At 45.3% G+C, this 12,497-nt stretch overlaps 1 protein-coding gene across 2 annotated transcripts in view; it reads right to left on the reverse strand.

Annotated features, from left to right (window-relative positions):
- Nucleotides 1-12,497, reverse strand: part of SKOR1 (SKI family transcriptional corepressor 1) — a 78,404-nt gene that overhangs the window by 17,625 nt on the left and 48,282 nt on the right. The window lies entirely within an intron of this gene.

The raw sequence follows: 12,497 nt of genomic DNA on the forward strand, positions 1-12,497 counted from the left end.
AAGCAAACATGGGAGCCATTTTTAGTGTTTTTTTGAGTGTTTACAAAATTGCACTTTTCACCTCGTGCCGCCCACGTAACGCGTACGTGCAGTGGCAAAAAATGGGTGGGCTTTATCAAAGACAGCTTCCGGCCTCCAGTAATAACCAGCAGGGTCCGGCCCCCTGTCATGTGACAGCCAATCACAGTGGTCACATGACCAGGCAGACCTTCCCGCCTTCCCCCCTGGGACTTATAGCCCTTTAACTGGATGCCAGGGCTGGGATGCCTTTAAGGGATGGAAGGGGGGGGTCAATAAAGTTTATGCACCAAAGCTGAGCTGAACTATGGTAGATTGACAAGCAGTGCAGTGAGTTGCGTTGTGTGAACATGACACATAGAGAACAATTGTTTTTTATGTGCCCTAGTGGGGATTTGTGTTGTGCAGAACAGGGCAGGTCACCGCATAGTGCGAGGGAACCCTTAGTCCTGCCTAACGGCACAGTTTAAGATGCCTTCTCTGTGTGCCTCTCAAAAACCAGTTGCACTCCCAAACCAACGCCTATCCAAAACCAGTGCCTCTCAAAAAACAGTGGCAATGCAAAACCAATGCCTATCCAAAACCAGTGCCAATGCATAACCAATGCCTATCCAAAACCAGTGGCATTCCAAAACCAATGTCTATCCAAAACCATTGACTCTCAGAAACCAGTGCCAATGCAAAATCAATGTCTATCCAAAACCATTGTCTCTCAAAAACCAATGCCAATGCAAAACCAATGCCTATCCAAAAACCAGGGCCTCTCCATAACTAGAGCCTTTCAAAAACCAGTGCCAATTCAAAATCAATGCCTGTCCAAAACCGCTGCTTTTGCAGAACCAGAGCCTCCCAAAAACCAGTGCCACTCCAAAACCAATGCCTATTCAAAACCAGTGCCTATCCAAAACCAGTGCCTATCCAAAACGAAAGCCTCTCAAAAACCAGTGCCACTCCAAAACCAATGCCTATTCAAAACCAGTGCCTATCCAAAACTAGTGCCTCACCAAAACTAGAGCCTCTCAAAAACTAGTGCCACTCCAAAACCAGTGCTGCACCCAAACCAATGCTATCCAAAACCAATGTCTATTCAGAACCAGAGCCTCTCAAAAACCAGTGCCACTCCAAGACCAATGTCTATCTAAACCAACTGCTTTTCCAGAATCAGTGTCACTTCCAAACCCATGTCTATCCAAAACCAGTGCCTTTCCAGAACTAGAGCCTCTCAAAAGCCAGTGCCACTCCAAAACCAGTGCTTTTCCAGAACCAGTGTCACTCTGAAACCAGTGCCCCTTCAGAACCAGAGCCTCTTAAAAACCAGTGCCTCTCCAAAAACAATGCCTATCCAGAACCAGTGCCACTCCAGAACCAGAGCCTGTCCAAAACCAATGTCTATCCAAACCCAGTGCCTTTCCAGAACCAGAGCCTCTCAAAAACCAGTGCCACTCCAAAATAAACATGTGCGGTTTGTTTTGTTCCGAATTAATATTCTGACAATTTTTTTGTGCCATTCGGAGATTCGGATACATTCGAAATACCCGAATTACAATATAAACAAATTTTACCAAATGCTCCGAATAACGTATCGAAAATTGTCAGAATTTCGGAAACTCGGACTAAAATTGGAATTACATTTTACATTGAACTCCAGTCGAATTCTCACTACACATATTGCTGAAATCAAAGACCGTGTGTCTTATTAGAGGACCATTTAGAAATAATGCTGTTTTTGTTAAGTAAAAGTTAAAAAGTCATTGTAATCATTTGATGAAGATTTTTCTTTTGTTTGTTCACTTTGCTGCATTCGAATGGAAAACAATATAACATTTTCGTTTCAACTGATTCTAAAATGTATCAATTTGATCGTTTCGAATTGAAAAAATCTGTCAATTCTAAGAAAATTCTAAAATTCCAAATACAAGTTCCAAAAACAAATTCTAAAAACGGATTGAACGAATTAACCGAATTTAACTAAACGAAATAACTAGATTAACGAATCAAAGCAAAACAAAACTATTTTTTTTCGTCATGCACATGTCCACCAGCGCAAAACCAATGCCTATCTAAAGCCACTGCTTTTCCAGTATCAGTGTCCCTTCAAAACACATGTCTATCCAAAACCAGTGATTTTCCAGATCCAGGTTCCCTCCAAAACCAGTGACTCTCCAAAACTAGAGCCTCTCAAAAAACAGTGCTTACCTAAAACCAATGTCTATCCAAAATCAGTGCCTTTCCAGTAGCAGAGCCTCTCAAAAAACAGTGCCACACCAAAACCAATGTCTATCCAAAAAACACTGCTTTTCCAGAATCAGTGTCACTTAAAAACCACTCCAGAACCAAAGCTTCTCAAAAAACAGTGCCAATGCAAAACCAATGCCTATCCAAAAACCAGGGCCTCTCCAAAACTAGAATCTCTCAAAAACCAGTCCCAATCCAAAATCAATGCCTGTCCAAAACCGCTGCTTTTGCAGAACCAGAGCATCTCAAAAACCAGTGCCACTCCAAAACCAATGCCTATTCAAAACCAGTGCCTATCCAAAACCAGTGCCTCTCCAAAACCAGTGCCTCTCCAAAACTAGAGCCTCTCAAAAACCAGTGCCACTCCAAAACCAGTGCTGCACCCAAACCAATGCTATCCAAAACCAATGTCATTAAAACAATGTCTATCCAGAACCAGAGCCTCTCAAAAACCAGTGCCACTCCAAAACAAATGCCTATTCAAAACCAGTGCCCATCAAAAACCAGTGCCTATCCAAAATGAAAGCCTCTCAAAAACCAGTGCCACTCCAAAACCAATGCCTATTCAAAACCAGTGCCTATCCAAAACTAGTGCCTCTCAAAAAACAGTGCTGCACCCAAACCAATGCTATCCAAAACCAATGCCATTCCAAAACAATGTCTATCCAGAACCAGAGCCTCTCAAAAACCAGTGCCACTCCAAAACCAGTGCTGCACCCAAACCAATGCTATCCAAAACCAATGTCATTCCAAAACAATGTCTATCCAGAACCAGAGCCTCTAAAAAAACAGTGCCTATCCAAACCAACTGCTTTTCCAGAATCAGTGTCACTTCCAAACCAATGTCTATCCAAAACCAGTGCCTTTCCAGAACTAGAGCCTCTCAAATGCCAGTGCCACTCCGAAACCAGTGCTTTTCCAGAACCAGTGTCACTCTGAAACCAGTGCCCCTTCAGAACCAGAGCCTCTTAAAAAACAGTGCCTCTCCAAAAACAATGCCTATCCAGAACCCGTTCCACTCCAGAACCAGAGCCTGTCCAAAACCAATGTCTATCCAAACCCAGTGCCTTTCCAGAACCAGAGCCTCTCAAAAACCAGTGCCACTCCAAAATAAACATGTGCGGTTTGTTTTGTTCCGAATTAATATTCTGACAATTTTTTTGTGCCATTCGGAGATTCGGATACATTCGAAATACCCGAATTACAATATAAACAAATGTTACCAAATGCTCCGAATAACGTAACGAACATTGTCCGAATTTCGGAAACTCGGACTAAAATTGGAATCAAATTTGACATTGAACTCCAGTCGAATTCTCACTACACATATTGCTGAGATCAAAGACTGTGGGCCAGATTCTGAAAGGACTTACGATGGCGCAGCGCCATGTACGCCGTCGTAAGTCCTAATCCGACCCATCGCATCTATGCGCCTGATTCTTAGAATCAGTTACGTATAGATATCCATTTGATCCGACAGGCGTAAGTCTCTTACGCTGTCGGATCTTAACTGCATTTTTTTGTTGACCGCTAGGTGGCGCTTCCGTCGAATTCCGCATCGAGTATGCAAATTAGCTAGATACGCGAATTCCCGAACGTACGCCCGGGCGACGCAGTAAAGTTAGGCCGTTTACTTTAGGCTTTTCCCGGCGTATAGTTGCCCCTGCTATATGAGGCGTATATGCGGCGCACCAATGTTAAGTACGGCCGTCGTTTCCGCGTCGAAATTTGAAAAAGTTACGTAGTTTGCGTAAGTCGTCCGTGAATGGGGCTGGACGTCCTTGCCGCGTACTTTGGAGCAATGCACACTGGGAAATTCCACGGACGGCGCATGCGCCGTTCCGCAAAAACGTCAATCACGTTGGGTCACAGTAGTTTTACATAAAACACGCCCCCCTGATCCAAATTTGAATTAGGCGGGCTTACGCCGGCCGATTTACGCTACGCCGCCGCAACTTACGGAGCAAGTGCTTTGAGAATACAGCACTTGCCCGTCTAAGTTGCGGCGGCGTAACGTAAATCGGATACGTTAAGCCGCCGCAAACATATGCGCTCCTACGAGAATCTGGCCCTGTGTGTCTTATTAGAGGACTATTTCGAAATAATGCTGTTTTTGTTAAGTAAAAGTTGTTTTAAAAAGTCATTGTAATCATTTGATGAAGATTTTTCTTTTGTTTGTTCACTTTGCTGAACCAGTGCCTCTCAAAAACCAGTGTCACACCAAAACCAGTGCCACACCAAAACCAATGCCACACCAAAACCATTGCCACTCCAGAACCAGAGCTTCTCAAAAGCCAGTGCCACTTCAAAACCAGTACTTTTCTAGAACCAGTGTCACTCCAAAACCAATGCCTACCCAAAACCAGTGCCAATTCAGAACCAAAGCCTCTCGAAAAACAGTGCCACTCCAAAATACATACATATATATATACACAAGACATCTCTTGTATATTAAGGCAAAATGTATTAAAACATTTTTCTTGTCTTGCAAAACGCTCTCAAACCAAGGTTTTACTGTAGCTGAAAATTGCCATCATAACACAAAACCTACTCTATCATAAGACTCCTGTGCTGTGGCAGTGCGTCGATAGTGGGCGCAGGAGCGCCGCCCCCTCTCTCAACAATAGATAGATTCATGCATTGTATGAATATAACTATAGTCGCCGCTGCCGCCCACTATTCAGGTGTCCGGCCCCCTGTTGAGCGCCGGCCATCTGAATTACAGCGGTGGGTGTGTTTTGGAAGTGCCTGATTAGAGCCAATAGGCTTCCTGATTAGAGCCTGCAGGCTCTAATCGGCTTCCAAATGGTTAACCAGAGGGCGCACAGGCTGTGCCTTCCCTGTTTAAACCATCCTGTGTTAGGGAATCGCTTCCCTAACACTGACCCGCGTCTCAGCCAATCAGGTGCACCGTGTCTGGTTACCGGTTAACCTGATTGGCTGAAGGGACATCGAGGATGGGTGAAGACATCGAGGGAGCGGAGGGAGCGTGGAGGAGGATTGCGCTGACCCGAGAAAGGTAAGTGTCGGGCTGGGGGGGAAACTGGCGGCAATTGATGTCCCACATGTCCCACAAAGTCTAGTTGTATTATGCCCTGACAGTTAAAGGGTGTTGTAAAGGGTTTTGCACAGAGGGGCCCCCAATCCTCCTCTTCTGGGGTCCCTCAGCAGAACTCCTGGCTCCTCCTCTTCTCGAGTGCCCCCACGGAGACCCTGGGGGCACTCGTGCGGGCACGCTCCCGAGTCCTGCTGCTGCGTCCATTGACACAGACAGCAGGACTCGGCCCCGCCCCTGGCTCCAGTGTCATTGGCTTTGATTGACAGCAACCAGAGCCAATGGCTGTGCTGCTATCAATCTATCCAATGAGGACCCGAGACACCAGCTGGAGCTGCTCTGTTTGTCACCGTCACCTCAGGCGTGCGCACAGGGTGTGCCCAGGCACACCCTAATCACCCTGTGCAGCATAGATTCCCCCTATTGCCCTAGTAGCCCTTTCACCCGCACTGCTGCTGGCTTCCCTCCTCTCCCAGTGGCTGATGCTGCGTGGATGTTTTAGGCTGAATGCGGGAAGGGGCCGGTAAATATGTAATTTACTGACCCCTTCCCTTTCTGAATGAACACGGTGATCGATCGGTAGTCTGTGTTTGAGCTTTGGGGCGCACACCTGTGCCGTCACTGGAACGATCGGGTTCAGGTAAGTAAAAAGGGGGCTCTGGGGGGGGAGCTGCTGCTCTACCAATGGTTTTTTACCTTAATGCATAGAATGTGCCAAGCAGGGTGGCCAAGCTGTACCAAGCGGGTGCCCCACCGCACACTGATCACAGGGGGGCACTCAAACCATCTATACAACACCTTATATTCTCTGATTGGACAAGGTTGAGATTGTGACAACACCGCCCCTTTTTTCTACCTCATCCAATTAGAGAATACCTTGTATTACCTAAAAAAAAGTACAAGGCATTCCATGAATGATGACTGTGTCAAGTGAGCGCCCCCCTGTGGTTATGGCTATTAGTGTAACGCCAACTACTACAGGGATTTTCAGCTTCCCCCGTGGGTCCTCAGGTATGAGATATACATAATATTGAGCCATATACAAAGAAATATAAAAGTACTACAAAGCCTCCCCTGCAGTCCAAAGCACAGATCGAGTAAGTAAGCTATAAAGATCATGCCATGAGGTCTATTTGAACCAATTCTTAAGGCATTTGCACAGCTGTCACAGTAATTTGTGTAATGTGTTCACTTTCTGCGATCATCAGCTCCATCTAGTGGCCAGAATAAGGCATTTTCCTAAAAAATTACCCTAATTAGGGAAATATTGCATTATCGCCACTAGATGGGGCTGATGATCCTAGGAATGCCAATGACTGATTGTAGTTCATCAATGTGTTATTCCAGGACACGGAAATCAAAAAAAATCTCTCTACTGTGCAGATCTCCTGATGAATGGAGCGGAATATAAAAAATGATAAATAATAAAATAAAATAATAAAGTGATAATAATTAGTGTTGTAAAAATGAAACAACTCCCAGTAAAAGCTGACAAGATTCCCTTCCAGCTGTTCTATTATCTGTCTGTATGTTTTCTCTGCTAATTGTAAGTAACAATTATCCTACTGAACGAATGTACTGTGGAGGAGTAGAAATGCTGATGTTTTACACAAATAAACAATTGACCTCGAAATAGAAAGCTAGTGGTGAATGTAGAGCTTGCAAAGATCGTTTCCAGGCACACAACTTTCACAGCTCACAAATGCTCATTAAAGGCAACCTATACTGAAAAAAGGGTCAGCCCTTGAGGACCAGCTCCCAAAATGCTAGCTGCCTGGCTGTCTCTGGCTTTAAAGAAGAACTTTACGTTTTAAAACTTTTTCTCTAATCTTGAAGAGGGCCGTGTGCATATTGTACTTGGTCCGGTTCAGATCTGTGGATTAAAAGCCCCTCTTTTGCTTGCTGTTGCTCTTCCCCATTCTTAAACCCAAATTATGGGCGTTCCTGTGGGGGGGGGGGGGGGCTGGTACAGCCAGCACTGAGCCACCCTCCTTCTTTTAAAGAAGAATAGCTAGATTCAGGTAGCTTTATGCCGGCTTATCAGTAGATACGCCAACATAACTCTGAATCTACGCCGTCCTAAATTTAAGCGTATTCTGGAAACCAGATACGCTTAAATTAGGCTAAGATACGATCGGCGTAAGTCTCCTAGACTGTCGTATCTTAGGGTGCATATTTACGCTGGCTGCTAGGTGGCGCTTCCATTGAGTTTGGCGTAGAATATGCAAATGACTAGATACGCCAATTCACGAACGTACGCTTGCCCATCGCAGTAAAGATACGCCGTTTCCGTAAGAGGTACGCCGGCGTAAAGATAAAGCTGCCCCCTAGGTGGCCTAGTCAATGTTAAGTATGGCCGTCGTTCCCGCGTCAAAATTTGAAATTTTTACGTCGTTTGCGTAAGTCGTCCGTGAATGGGGCTGGACGTAATTTACGTTCACGTCGAAACCAATACATCCTTGCGGCGTACTTTGGAGCAATGCACACTGGGATATGTACACGGACGGCGCATGCGCCGTTCGTAAAAAACGTCAATCACGTCGGGTCACCAATCATTTACATAAAACACGCCCCCCTCATCCTCATTTGAATTAGGCGCGTAGGATCTGTGGCCCCATTGGGGATTTAAAGACCGTCTTTTGCCAGCTGTAGCTCTTCCCCGTTCTTAAACCCAAATTATGGGTGTTCCCTTGGGGGGGGCGGTACAGCCAGCACTGAGCCATCCGCCTTCTCTTAAAGAAGAACTCTCATTAAATTGTTTTAACTTTTATTTAATCCTGAAGGGGACCGAGTGCATATTGTACTTAGTCCCATTTAGATCTGTGGCCCCATTGGGGATTTAAAGCCCTCCTTTTGCCAGCTGTAGCACTACCCTATTCTTAAACCCAAATTATGGGCGTTCCTTTGTGGGGGGCGGGGGTTACCTTGCGGGTGGTGCTCCCGTGTCATACACTCTGCGTCCATAGCCGCCGAGTGTATGACTCGCCCCCCCCCCCCCACGGCGGCCACGTTGGATTTAATTGACAGCAATGGCTGCACTGCTATCAATCTATCCAATGAAGAGCCGAGAAGCCGTGGGGAGAATGACGCTGGATCGCGCCAAAGGAGATTCGGGGCTCAGGTAATAAAACGGGGGGGGGGGGGCTGGGGGGCCAAGCACAGCAAGGTGTTTTTTCACCTTAGTGCATAGGATGCATTAAGGTGAAAAAACAGGAGGGTTTACAACCCCTTTAATCCTGAATGGGACCGAGTGCATATAGTACCTGGTCATGTCTGGATCAGTGGCCCCATTGGAGATTAAAAGCCTCTCCTTTGCTGGCTGTAGCTACACCCTATTCTTCAAATTATGGGCGTTCTTGTGGGATGGCGGTACACCTAGCACTGAGCCCCCATCCCCTGTTTCTAATCTGACTGTTCCTTTATTATTAGGAATAAATGATCAGTGTTGCCCCATCAATAGCAAAAGATCCCTAAACTCTGCGGCTCTGTGTGATCTATCTGCCGATGCTTATACACATACACAGCCCCCAGCTGATAGATCACATAGCCCTTCAGCAATGAGCGATCTTCTAGTCCAGGGGTCTCCAATTTATGGCCCTCTGGTTGTTCAGGAACTACAATTCCCATCATGCCTGGTGAATGTCAGAGTTTTACAATGCCTCATGGGATGTGTCATTCTGCAACAGCTGGAGGGACGTAGTTTGGAGATCCCTGTAATCTAGTCCTAAATTGGGCCACTAAATCAAACAGGACCAAGTGCTATATGCACTTGGTCCCTCTTAAGAATAAATAAGTTTCCAAAATTTAATGAGAGTGTTCTTTAAGAGAGGAGGTGGGGGCTCAGTGCTGGTAGTACCTCCCCCTACAGGAATAGCTCATAATTTGGGCTTACGTATGGGGTGAAACTACAGTCAGCAAAAAAAAGTTTAATCCTCAATGGGGCCACTTAATCGAACATGAACAAGTGCTATATGTATTTGGTCCCTCTTGAGATGAAATAAAAGTTTACAACTCTCAAAATTAAATAAAAGATTACAACATTTTATGAGAGAGTTCTTTAAGAGAGGAGTTGTGGGCTCAGTGCTGGCAGTTCCTACAACCCAACTCTGGGCCCCCACCTCCTCTCTTAAAGAACACTCTCATTCATTTTTGTAATCTTTTATTTAATTTTGAGAGGGACCAAGGGCATATAGCACTTATTCCTGTTCGATTAAGTGGCCCCATTTAGGAGTAAAAGTCTTTGCTGACTGAAGCTCCACCCCATACGTAAGCCCAAATTATGAGCATTTCTGTAGGGCAGTGGTTCTCAACCTCAGTCCTCAAGTACCCCCAATGGGCCATGTTTTGGGAACTCAGATAAAATAGCTCTTATCAAAACCATGTCATTAATATTCATTTAAAGCAGCTGTGAAAAATAAAGGAAAACCTGAAAACTTGACCTGTTGGGGGTACTCGAGGGCTGAGGTTAAGAACCACTGGCCTACAGGAATGCTTATAATTTGGGCTTACGTATGGGGTGGAGCTACAGTCAGCAAATACATTTAATCCTAAATGGGGCCATGTAATCCAACAGGAATAAGTGCTATATGCACTTGGTCCTTCTTGAGAGTAAATAAAAGATTACAAAATTGTGTGTCTTTACCTCCCCCTACAGGAATGCTCATAATTTGGGCTTGCATATGGGGTGGATCTACAGTCAGCTAAATTTACAGAATTTAATGAGTGTGTTCTTTAAGAGAGGAGGTGGGGGCCCAGAGCTGGCTGTAGCTCCCCCTACAGGAATGCTCATAATTTGGGCTTACATATGGGGTGGAGCTACAGTCAGCAAAATGTACATAATTTAATGAGAATGTTCTTTAAGAGAGGAGGTGGGGGCCCAGAGCTGGCTGTACCCCCCCCCCCCCTGCAGGAATTCTCATAATTTGGGCTTACATATAGGGTGGAGCTACAGTCAGCAAAATGTACACAATTTAATGAGAGTGCTCTTTAAGAGATGAGGTGGGGGCCCAGAGCTTGCTGTACCTCCCCCTGCAGGAATGCTCATAATTTGGGCTTACATATAGGGTGGAGCTACAGTCAGCAAAATGTACACAATTTAATGAGAGTGCTCTTTAAGAGATGAGGTGGGGGCCCAGAGCTTGCTGTACCTCCCCCTGCAGGAATGCTCATAATTTGGGCTTACATATAGGGTGGAGCTACATTTAGCAAAATGTACATACTTTAATGAGAGTGTTCTTAAAGAGAGGAGGTGGGGGCCCAGAGCTGGCTGTAGCTCCCCCTACAGGAATGCTCATAATTTGGGCTTGCATAAGGGGTGGAGCTACAGTCAGCAAAATTTACTAAATTTAATGAAAGTGTTCTTTAAGAGAGGAGGTGGAGGCCCAGAGCTGGCTGTAGCTTCCCCTGCAGGAATGCTCATAATTTGGGCTTAAATATAGGGTGGAGCTACAGTCAGCAACATTTACAACAATTTAATGAGTGTTCTTTAAGAGAGGAGGTGGGGGCCCAGAGCTTGCTGTACCTCCCCCTACAGCAATGCTCATAATTTGGGCTTACATATGGGGTGGAGCTACAGTCAGTAAAGTTTACACAATTTTATGAGTGTTCTTTAAGAGAGGAGGTGGGGGCCCAGAGCTGGCTGTAGCTCCCCCTACAGGAATGCTCATAATTTGGGCTTGCATAAGGGGTGGAGCTACAGTCAGCAAAATTTACTAAATTTAATGAGAGTGTTCTTTAAGAGAGGAGGTGGGGCCCCAGAGCTGGCTGTAGCTCCTCCTACAGGAATGCTCATAATTTGGGCTTACATATGGGGTGGAGCTACAGTCAGTAAAGTTTACACAATTTAATGAGTGTTCTTTAAGAGAGGAGGTGGGGGCCCAGAGCTGGCTGTACCTCCCCCTACAGCAAAGCTCATAATTTGGGCTTACATATGGGGTGAAGCTACAGTCAGCAAAATGTACACAATTTAATGAGTGTTCTTTAAGAGAGGAGGTGGGGGCCCAGAGCTTGCTGTAGCTCCCCCTACAGGAATGCTCATAATTTGGGCTTACATATGGGGTGGAGCTACAGTCAGTAAAGTTTACACAATTTAATGAGTGTTCTTTAAGAGAGGAGGTGGGGGCTCAGAGCTGGCTGTATTCCCCACCCCCCACCCAAAGGAACGCCCATAAATTGCGATGCAACCACAGCCTGTAAAAGAAAGATTTTTACCCCCCCCCATGGGGCCACTAAATCGATCATGTTGGTTGAACTAGATGGACACAACCAGACTAACTATGGAACTATGATCTCATAATTTCGCCTCCTTGCTAGCAGCGTTGTCGGACAGCAGGGGGAAAACTGTCCAACCACACTGCTTAGAAACCGTCAAGACAGATTCCAATTGGTCCTGGTGCTACAGGCTACTCGGCCCCCCCAAAAATTAAAATGTAAAAAGTCTCGTGAGACTTCTTCTTTAATACTATGTCACTGACTAAGAAGAAGACTGTGGATTAGAAGGTCAGAGCGGAGGCACAGCCCCTATTTTTGCCCCAGCCAGACACACAAACAATTGGATCGGCATGGCAGCCAGGCAGTTAGCATTTTCAGGAGGGGTCTGCAATGGACATCTCTCCACATTATCTCTGTACGGGTTTATCTTTAATGTCTCGTTCGTCACCGTTCACCTTCTGTTATCGGGCTGGAGCATGACACACGTAATGATCGACAATATGAAAAAAAAGAACGAATGTATCTCTAAAATTTCCATAACGGGCACCTTGATCCCCCCCCCCATCATATGCCAATCACAGTGCTGGGTAACTGGGTACACCCTATAGATTTCCTAGCTTCCCACTTCAGCCAGAAAAGGGTTAATTCTGACCACCAGGTATGATGTGTATTGTTCAATTGGTCCAGCTTGGCAGTGCCTTGAAAAAGTATTCATACCCCTTGAAACTTTACACATCATGTTGCAACCAAAAACGTAAATGTATTTTATTGAGGATTTTATATGATAGACCAACACAAAGTGTCACATAATTGTGAAGTGGAAGGAAAATGATAAATGGTTTTCCAAATTTTTTACAAATAAATATGTGAAAAGCGTGATACCCCTAACTAAAATATAGTGCAACCAATGGCCTTCAGAAGTCACCTGATTAGTAAATAGAGTCCACCTGTGTGTCATTTAATCTCAGTATAAATACAG

This window comes from Rana temporaria, chromosome 3 (genome assembly GCF_905171775.1).
Source record: "Rana temporaria chromosome 3, aRanTem1.1, whole genome shotgun sequence".
In the NCBI taxonomy this organism is placed as follows: Eukaryota; Metazoa; Chordata; class Amphibia; order Anura; family Ranidae; genus Rana; species Rana temporaria.